Below are 9,588 nucleotides of genomic sequence, written 5' to 3' on the forward strand. Positions count from 1 at the left end.
TGATGGTTTTTTATTATTTGGTTCTTAAGCTAATTTATTTTTCCAACCCCTTTCTCCTGGATATTTAATTGCTTCTGATTTTTTTCTTTTTTTTTGCTACTACAAACGATATTATAAAGAAGTCTTTTGAGGATATTTCTTTTTATACTTCCATGATTTTGTTAAAACAGTTCCTGGAAATGAAATTCGAGGATCTTGGATCATGAAGTAGAAGCCATGTGCTGATAATGGGGGAGCATCGGCGGGGGGGGTCCTCGCCCTGGCACCCCAGAGTCAGTGACTGCATATTGCTGGACTATTCTTATGGGAGAGACAAATGTATTTGTATACTACTTAAGAAATAGTTTTGTAAAGTTAAAAATGATACGTGGCCAAATCTCATTGTAGCTAATATAGACATCTACCTGACCACCACCCCCGCCAAATTCCCTTCTCCCTTAAAATTAGTCTGAGTGTGTGAATGTCACTTGCCACAAAAGTCCTTACTGAGTTAGATATATGCTGTATAATGGAGTGTATAATTATGCACACTTATCTGTATGTGCACATGTAACATGTATCCATGCATTCACACTGTTCAGAATATAAGAACATTTACAGATATATGCAAATATGTGTGTGTGTGCATGTAAATTTGACTTGGGGAAAGAAGTAAGAATATTCAAAGGAACATATTTATTTCCAGTCTTGGGAGCAGGCTATGGGGTATTATAACCAAAGATATGTATAACAAAGTATATACTTTTGAGAATGCTGGAAAGATTTTGTAAGAGTTAGAATTTATAATCATTTTAGAATCTGGGTCACAGTTTAGTTTTGGCCTTTAATGAAGGTCAAAGGAGCAGGTCCACTAGTCCATTCTGATGGTGGCTGTCATTTGTTGGGGCAATTTTTTTTTTTTTTTTTGCGGTACGCAGGCCTCTCACTGTTGTGGCCTCTCCCGTTGCGGAGCACAGGCTCCAGACGCGCAGGCTCAGCAGCCATGGCTCACGGGCCCAGCCGCTCCGCGGCATATGGGATCTTCCTGGACCGGGGCACAAACTTGTGTCCCCTGCATGGGCAGGCGGACTCTCAACCACTATGCCACCAGGGAAGCCCTCTCTCATGATTTTTAAAAGCAGAGATTGAAAACCACTGACTTAAAGTAAATAAGATATTTGTGGAAACACAGTAATTCATGATTTAAATATGAGAGAACACAGGTTATACAGTTGAGTAAGCACTCAACTGTATTCTTTTTTTTTTTTTGCGGTACGCGGGCCTCTCACTGCTGTGGCCTCTCCCGTTGCGGAGCACAGGCTCCAGACAAGCAGGCTCAGCGGCCATGGCTCATGGGCCCAGCCACTCCACGGCATATAGGATCTTCCCGGACCGGGGCATGAACCCGTGTCCCCTGCATCAGCAGGCGGACTCTCAACCACTGCACCACCACGGAAGCCCTGTTGGGGCAATTTGTACCCATGTTCTTCACATTAAATCTCTTTCTCTTTATAACAACCTTACAGGGTTGGTGTTTTCACTACATTCTCAGGAGTGGAAACTGGAGCTCAGAGAGGTTAAAGAACTTTTCTAAGGTCTAACAAGTAAGAAGAACAGACAGGAATGGGATTCCACTCTCTTCCCTAAGCACTCATTAATCAACAAACGTTTCCTGAGTTCACATCTTCTTTGACTTACGATGGGGTTACATCCTGAGAAACCCATCCTTAGTTGAAAACATCATAAGTAGAAAATGCATTTAATACACCTAACCTACACAATATCACAGCTTAGACTAGACCACCTTAAACATGCCCAGAACACTACAGTTGGGCAAAATCATCTAACACAAAATGTATTTTATAATAAAGTTGAATATCTCAGGTAATTTATGGAATACTGTACTGAAAGTGAAAAACAGAATGGTTGTCTGGGCACAGAATTGTTGTAAGTGTATCAGTTGTTTACCCTCGTGATCGCGTGGCTGATGGGCAGCTGCCACTACCCAGTCTCACAAGAGAGGATCATACCACATATCACTAGCCTGGGGAAAGATCACAATTCAAAATTTGAAGTACAGGGCTTCCCTGGTGGCGCATTGGTTGAGAGTGCACCTGCCAATGCAGGGGACATGGGTTCAATCCCTGGTCTGGGAGGATCCCACATGCCGCGGAGCAACTAGGTCCGTGCACCACAACTACTGAGCCTGCGCTCTAGAGCCCACGAGCCACAACTACTGAGCCCGCATGCCACAACTACTGAAACCCACAGGCCTAGAGCCCGTGCTCCGCAACAAGAGAAGCCACCACAGTGACAAGCCCGTGCACCGCAACGAAGAGTAGCCCCTGCTCACTGCAAGTATAGAAAGCCCACATGCAGCAACGAAGACCCAACGCAGCCAAAAATAAATAAATTAAAATAAATAAATTAAAAAGAAAAAACAGAATTCGAAGTACGATTTCTATTGAATGCGTATTGCTTTGGCACCGTCGTAAATTTGGAAAGACATAAGCCAAACCATCATTAAGTCAGTCTGTACTTACTCTGTAATATGTGCACGTTGTTGTGAAAAATACAAATGAAAGCTAAAACACAGCCTCTATCAACAAGGAAGCAGTAGGCTTAATGGAGATACAAAGTAAAGAACAGAAAAGGTGGCCGTGCTATACTTACTTACTCTCAGAGCCAGCGAGTTACTCTCAGGCTTACTCTCAGAGCCAGCGAGTTCCTGGTGGAGGCGAGAGGTGCAGGATGAATCACCAGGAGGGTTTCCCTGAGGAAGGTGGTCCTGGAAGGAAGAATAGGGCTGGAATAATAGGGGATGGATATTCCAGGGGAAGCCTTATTGGTATAAAGATATGGAGGTGGGAACCAGATCAGTATGGGTGTGGGACAGTGAAGAAACACACGACAGAATCAAACGAGCAGGTCCACCAATACAAGGATGTCAGGTAGGGCTGCAGGGTAAGGTCAGGTTTGTGGGGGCTCTGAGAATCCAGCAGAGCCACATGGGTTTGAGGCAAAGAGCATAAGGTATCCAAAGATGCCTCCTTCATGTATGGTCAGGCAACCAAGGCATCATCATTTCATCCTCTAAATAAAATGGACATTCCATGTTGACTCAGGTTGATGATAAGTAAAAAAAGAAATTTTCTGGCTTAGAGGTTTTAAAACATTCCTGAACTTGTTTATACAGGGAAGGATTTTTCAAAGGTCAGACTTCCACTGCTGTAATCACCTTTATATATCTATGTTCAGTATTACTCTAGTTCCATAAACAGGCTTAAAATAGAAGTTGCTAATACCATCTGATTTTAAAAGGGGAAGAGCTTCACATTTCTGCACATCTACAGCCAAATACATTTTTTTCAAGCAAGGTCAGTAGTTTTGAAGAAACTTTGCATTTTATGGAATGGGTTTAAGCAATTCACCAGGAATAGCTTCAGTTTCTTTTTTGTGTAGCATCAAGAATGAGGCTTAAGAGTACATGTAGTTGCATGAAAACTTGCTTACAAACATTAATGAAAAAACAGCATACCATTAAAAGAGCAAATTCCCACTTTTAGATTAAAACTATGTACATAACGCATAGGAAGTATATATAGAATATGTAGCTATGGTTTTGTCTAGGGACAGAATTGCAGATGGTTTTAGTTTTCCTTTTTATTATCTGTAGCTTTTCATTTTCCACAATAAGTATTCCTTGTGAAATTTTTCTTCAAGTTAGTGTCCAAGGACATAAAAACCTGGGTACACATGAGATGTTAACACATGGTTATATTTGGGACAGGATCATAAAGGGACTTTATAGTTTTGGGAGAGGGATGGGAAAACTAATATCAACATTTTTCATTTAAAAAAGATCATTATAGTAAAATCATAGCCTAACTGCTCTTAGGTTGTGATGACCTTGGGTAAGTCACCTGAACTTCTGAGCCTTATTCTCCTGTATGTGAAATGAAGAGTTGGATCATCGTAAGTGCCCTTGAAAAAAATTACCATGACTGGCACCTTCTTCAACAACCTTGGGACGTGATGAACTCACTCCTGCCACCTTTCCATCCTAATGCTAAAAGAATGTTCTGATCCTGACCTACATGCCCAGAAAAAGCCACATTATCTAAGAGAGTTAACCTTAGTGAAGCAAGGGCAGCCAATAGAACCTCTTGTAATCTGGATGTTCCTTAGGCCCTAGGATAAACTCTACTATTGAAATTGCTAGTGAAAGACCAAGTTAATTACTGGATTTTCTAATTTCAGAGAGCATTGTACATTCTTGTGTGAATTCCCTTTTGTTTCAGGCAAGTTCCTCATCCTTGGATGTTTGCCAGTGGGCTGTGCTGTGTCCTTGGAGGCACAGTTTGGCAAGGTTTAGTTCATAAGATGAGAAGATAACGGGAAAACAGTGCCCCTACCCGTCACTTTCCCATATATTTTTTCTTCATGACTTTCCTCAATTGTTGTTGTATCAGCCATTTCCATCCTAATTCTTCCTATTCCCCAAGGTTCTGCATTCATTTTTCCCATGAAGCATTGACCAAGTTATTTTGCCCACAAAACCCACTCCCATGTAGGAGTTTCTATGTGCCTATTTCCAATACACACAAAGTACCACATGCTATATTTTTGTCTGAGTTTTCATCCACTTCTTTACCCAAGCCTTTTCACTCTACCTTGATTAGAAAGACCTCAGTAATAGAGACAAAGTCCTTAAGGGTTCTTACTATTCCAGTAGTTCCTGACATATCCTTCAGGCCACAGAAGGTGGTAAGACATACATTGTGATTGATGAAAAAGTCACCAATAAACGATTTATTTTTGAATATTATTTGGAATCTAATATGGTACCTGCAACAGGTATAGAAAAAGACCAACACTTAGAACTACAGGTTCAACCTCATGATTTTTGAGATTCAGGGAAGGGAGTTCTATTCCACCATCACAATCAGTACCTAACTTCTCTCCTGATAATCCAGTAGGAGCCCTGTGGAGCCTGGGACAACTTGGGCTTCTAGGTAAAGATTTAATAGAAAGCAAACTGGTAAAGAAGTAGCATAACAGTAAGATACCTGAATGCCTTGAAAAATCAGGAAAGAGAGAAAAGGTTATGAATTTGGGGCCATGATGGAATCAGAAAACTGGAAGACATATTAGAAATAATCTATGAGATCATCATTTTGCAGAAGAGGAAAGTAAAACTCAGAGAGTAAATTGCCTAAGGTAGTAAAGTAGTAGAATCAAAACTGGACCCCAAGTCTCTGGCCTCTTACATTCAGGATTCTTTCTACTCTGATCATGATTTATTTTTCCTATAGTATTCTGATGCAACAGGATGCACTCAATAATTGTACCCATTTTCTATCAGGAGGCAATGCATCCTAGAAGAAGGAAGGATATACAGTGGAATGTTTCTACTCCCCTACTTCCCATGATACACTGCTCCCTTTCTTCATGCCAGAAGTATGATTCCACTTTTTATATTACACAGCTCTGAAATCAACATTAAGATTAAAACCAAACAATCAAACCAAAAGAGCATACCACTAGTTCAGCTTTGGGTTAATATTAGGTATGACACAAGAGGAAATTCCTGAGAACTGAAAACATTGATATAAGGTAGTGCTCTGTACTAGTGGGCTTTTAAAAAGTCCTTCATGGATGTTCCTGAAGCCCGAAAAATATGTTTCGTTAAGCCGTCTTCTAAAATGGTGTTCGTAATCAGTTATTATCAAAGTTAAATTGTTGTTGCATTTGGTGGTGTGTGGCCCACTGGAAATAGTGCAGCCATGTAAGACTGGGGGTAGCTGACTCTCCTCCAGGATGCTGTGGGGGGAAAACCAGTTGGAGACTATAGTCCATGGTTATTATTATACAGCTGACATACTGAATTCAACAATGGCTTGTTGAGATTTTCTCCATCTTTAGAACATTTTAGGGAGCTAAGGAGAGAGTATTTCATTAGCCAGGGATTCCTGTTAGCTTGGTTTGGGTGTGTTGACCAAAAAAATGCTCAAACTAACAGTTGAGAATTATGTTTTATTCCACGGACAAACTGAGGACTTAAACCTGGGATACAGCCTCTCAGATAGCTCTGGGGGACTGCTCCAAAGAGGTGAGAGAGGAACCAGGATATATAGGAGTTTTTGCAACAAAGACCAAGTCGTCAGAACATCAAAAGATTGCTGTTGATTAAAGAAAACCAGCCATCTCAAGTCAAGGAATTGACTTTTCTATGTATGGGAAGATGCAAGAGTCTGGGCTCACTGAAAACATTCCTTTGATATGCACCTCAGCTATCTGGGGCCAGTATCCTGTGTTTTCTCATCCTGAGTCTCTGGATGCACCACGGGGGAGGCTGCAGCTGCTGACTGCTTGATGGCAGGTATCCCGTTTCTATCCTGAGCTCCCTCAGGGCTCATCATCAGGGAGGCTGTAATGCGATGGCTCAATGGCTGCAACATCCTTTGTTTACTGATACGGGAGGCAACAGTTTTTCATTGATAAGTGAAATACGATGGGAAGTGTCTAGGTAAGCTCTGGCTCAGAGTGTGGCCTGTCATACACGATACTTGCTGAATAGCTCATTTCACACCCATAAAATAGAACACTAATTTTACTTCTTCACTAACTGAGTCAATAAATCAGCACTCTGTGAGTCATCATTGTGGAAACCAACACAAACATTCTGTTTTCCCCATTGAATCTCCAGGGGGAATTAAAAGACTTCTAGGGGGAGAATACATCGTTCTCAAGCAAATATTTCAGAAAGAAGCTAGCATGACATGGTCCTCCAGCCCTTTACATCAGCTTGACTCCTCCTCCAGACAGCGGGATATAGCGATTACTATCCCTATTTTCAGATGAGAAAAGTGAAGCTTTGAGAGTTTGAGTAAGTTGCCTAAAATCATCTCTAGTAAGCGATGGAGTGATGGAAATGGGCGTGGTGTCCACATGTAAAACTTCATGAAGTTTCTGGCATATTCTACTGCTTGCCTTATAACTGAACCAGACCAAACCAAAGGCAGATCTGCTGGAATGTGGTTAACTCTCATGGAACAAAAAATGAGGGAACCCCAACAGATCCCCCTTTCACATCAGAACTTAAAAAAAAAACCTCCAGTAGCCGAAAAATTAAACAAAAGTAACTCCCTAATCAGTCCAATAGGTTTCGTCAAAGTGGGTAATGTATGTAAGTATGATATCTAGAGTTTATTAAGTTTCTGTTAAGTCTGTGTAAATATCTCATTTTAGAATTACAAGACTTATGGGCAAAGGATTATCTTCCTCCTTTTCCCTTTCTGCCAAAGCTTCATCTTTATAACAGTATTTCCCAAACTGTACTTTAATGTTAATAAGTGTACAGAAAGAGGGAAAAAATAAATTTAAACTAAAATTTAAAAACAAGTTGAGAAAAAAAACATCAGGATACATTTAACACGTTAGTTACTCTCCTTTCCGATGTCTCTGAGACTTTCATATACCACCATTCATGAGCTGGTTCACAAACATATTTGACCACAGGACCTCTTTCTTGGAAGGTGCATCAATGACTGTCTTATGTCTGCTAGGACCTACTTTAGAAAACATTGCTCAATACAACAATTTCAAAGTTAGTTCCCCGGAGAGCCCAAAGCCTGAGGATTTCCAGGTTTTGCAAGATCTAGGAAGAAAACTGCATCTGTGACTATAAACCTTGTGGACTAATAACTGAAGAAAATGCTTCCAGAATGAACTAAATAGAGCTCTATGAATTTAAGTCAAATAAATGTAAAACAGTGCTTGTTGAAGAAATCTTCAACAACAACTCTAGATCGTCCCATCACTGGTTCTTCCTTATCACTCTGGACTTTTCCGGTCATCTGATTGAAAGTTCTTTTTGCCCCCTTCATATTTACTGAGTCAATTTCTATCACACAATTCTGTTTAATTTTTCTCATAGTACTTAATCATTATCTGAAATCATCTTGTTGGTTGGTCCAAACTTATAATCTGAGATTCGTGAAAGCTGGGTCTTGTTTATACATCCAGCAACCACTTCAGTGCCAAATATATAGAGAATAAATGAAAGTTGTTTCATTCTTTCATGTATTTATTCATTCAACAAACATTTACTGCATACATACCACGTGCCCCAAACTATTCTGGTTCTGTATGTAAAAGTATGTAAAACAGACATCAGTTCACTCCTTGAATTGTTTGGACATTAAATTTTTCTGAAAATTGAATGAGACATTGCATTTCCTTTGGGGATGGAATATTTTAAACCACTGTAATTATTGGGTTGGCCAAAACGTTTGGGTTTTTTCCATAACATATTACAGAAGCCCGAACGAACTTTTTGGCCACGTCAATATTATTAAAAATGCAAATTATCAGTAACTAACTTACCTACTTCAGTAAACATGAATTTCCATGACTGTTTTTGTTCCAGTTTGTTGTTCTTTGTTTAAGGTAGAAGGGCCAAAACACTTACGTTTGTTACCTCATTTAATTCCGGCCACCACCTCCTGGAATGGAGACTATTACCTCTGTTTAACACATGAGGAAACTGAGGTTATAGAAATAGTTTACCCAAGACACTTAATTGATAAATAAGTAGTATCTGAATATAAGCTCAGAAATCTGAAATCAAAGCCCACATCCTTTTCTACCACACCCACTGCCTTCTTATTATATCAGTATAGCCCAACTGTTATTAATAGAGGAAAAAGCCAAAAGCACCAAAAATGACTAAGTCAATGGGACCCTTGTGTCCCATTTCATAATCACATAAATTCTCTCTGATTCCTTTGTACCTGTGCTCCCTTTCTGACTTCTGGGTGTTGCATCTTTTTTCCTCCCAAAGACCCTGTCCAGGCCATAATTAGGTGCCTCACCACCTCAGAGTCAGTGCCTTCTGTATTTCTGACACTTACTGTCCTCCTGATGAATAAGACCAAGTGGTGTATCTCATCACATGGATGCTGCAAAGGGAAGATAAAACCAGCTAAAGGAAATCAGAGAAAAGAAGAAGATAAGGAGAAAAGAAAGGCAAGTTCACAGTGAACCAAATTTAGAAATGATTTGGAGTTCCACTATTCAAGTTAAAAATTTGTCTTGTTTTCCAGCTGTCCAAGTTCTGCCAGTAATTTGATGTGTGACCTTATTGGGTCTCTTTGCCCTTCTACGTGTCAAGTTGATGACACTATGGGGTGTCAAGCCAGTCCTGGACTGCTGACCTCAGGCATCCTTAATGTGAGATCAAGAGCCCTTGTGTGTTTACATCGCTATGTCCTGGAATTTTTCCATTATATGTGGCCAAACAGAAACCTAATTGAGACAATTGGTGTACAGTTTTAGTATTAAAAAAGTACATTTTGAAAGAACCTCTTGAGACTTGATTGAACACTCAAATAATTGGAAAAGGTATGATGTAAACAGTGATGTAGACAAGAATAATAAGAAAGAAGAAGAAAGAGGAAGAGGAAGAAAGAAGAGGGGGCAAAGAGAAGAGTGAGGATGAGAAAAGAAAAGGAGGAGAAGTAGAGAAGAAGAAGAAGAAGAAGGAGAAGGAGAAGGAGAAGAAGAAGAAAAAGGAGAAGGAGGGGGGAGGAGGGGGAGAGGAGGGGG

The 9,588-nt window shown here is 40.2% G+C and overlaps 1 protein-coding gene across 1 annotated transcript in view; it reads right to left on the bottom strand.

Annotated features, from left to right (window-relative positions):
• Positions 1 to 6,009: 6,009 nt before the first annotated feature.
• CYP39A1 (cytochrome P450 family 39 subfamily A member 1) overlaps positions 6,010 to 9,588 on the bottom strand; it is an 85,685-nt gene continuing 82,106 nt past the window's right edge. The window contains exons 16-17 of the mRNA XM_027127439.1: positions 8,368 to 8,507; positions 6,010 to 8,013 (exon numbers count right to left, since the gene is read on the bottom strand). The gene's annotated coding sequence lies outside the window, so the exon portion shown is untranslated. The remainder of the gene's footprint in view (positions 8,014 to 8,367; positions 8,508 to 9,588) is intronic.

Source organism: Aethalodelphis obliquidens, unplaced genomic scaffold, assembly GCF_003676395.1.
Source record: "Aethalodelphis obliquidens isolate GAN/ISIS:26980383/991018 unplaced genomic scaffold, ASM367639v1 scaffold31, whole genome shotgun sequence".
Classification (NCBI taxonomy): Eukaryota; Metazoa; Chordata; class Mammalia; order Artiodactyla; family Delphinidae; genus Aethalodelphis; species Aethalodelphis obliquidens.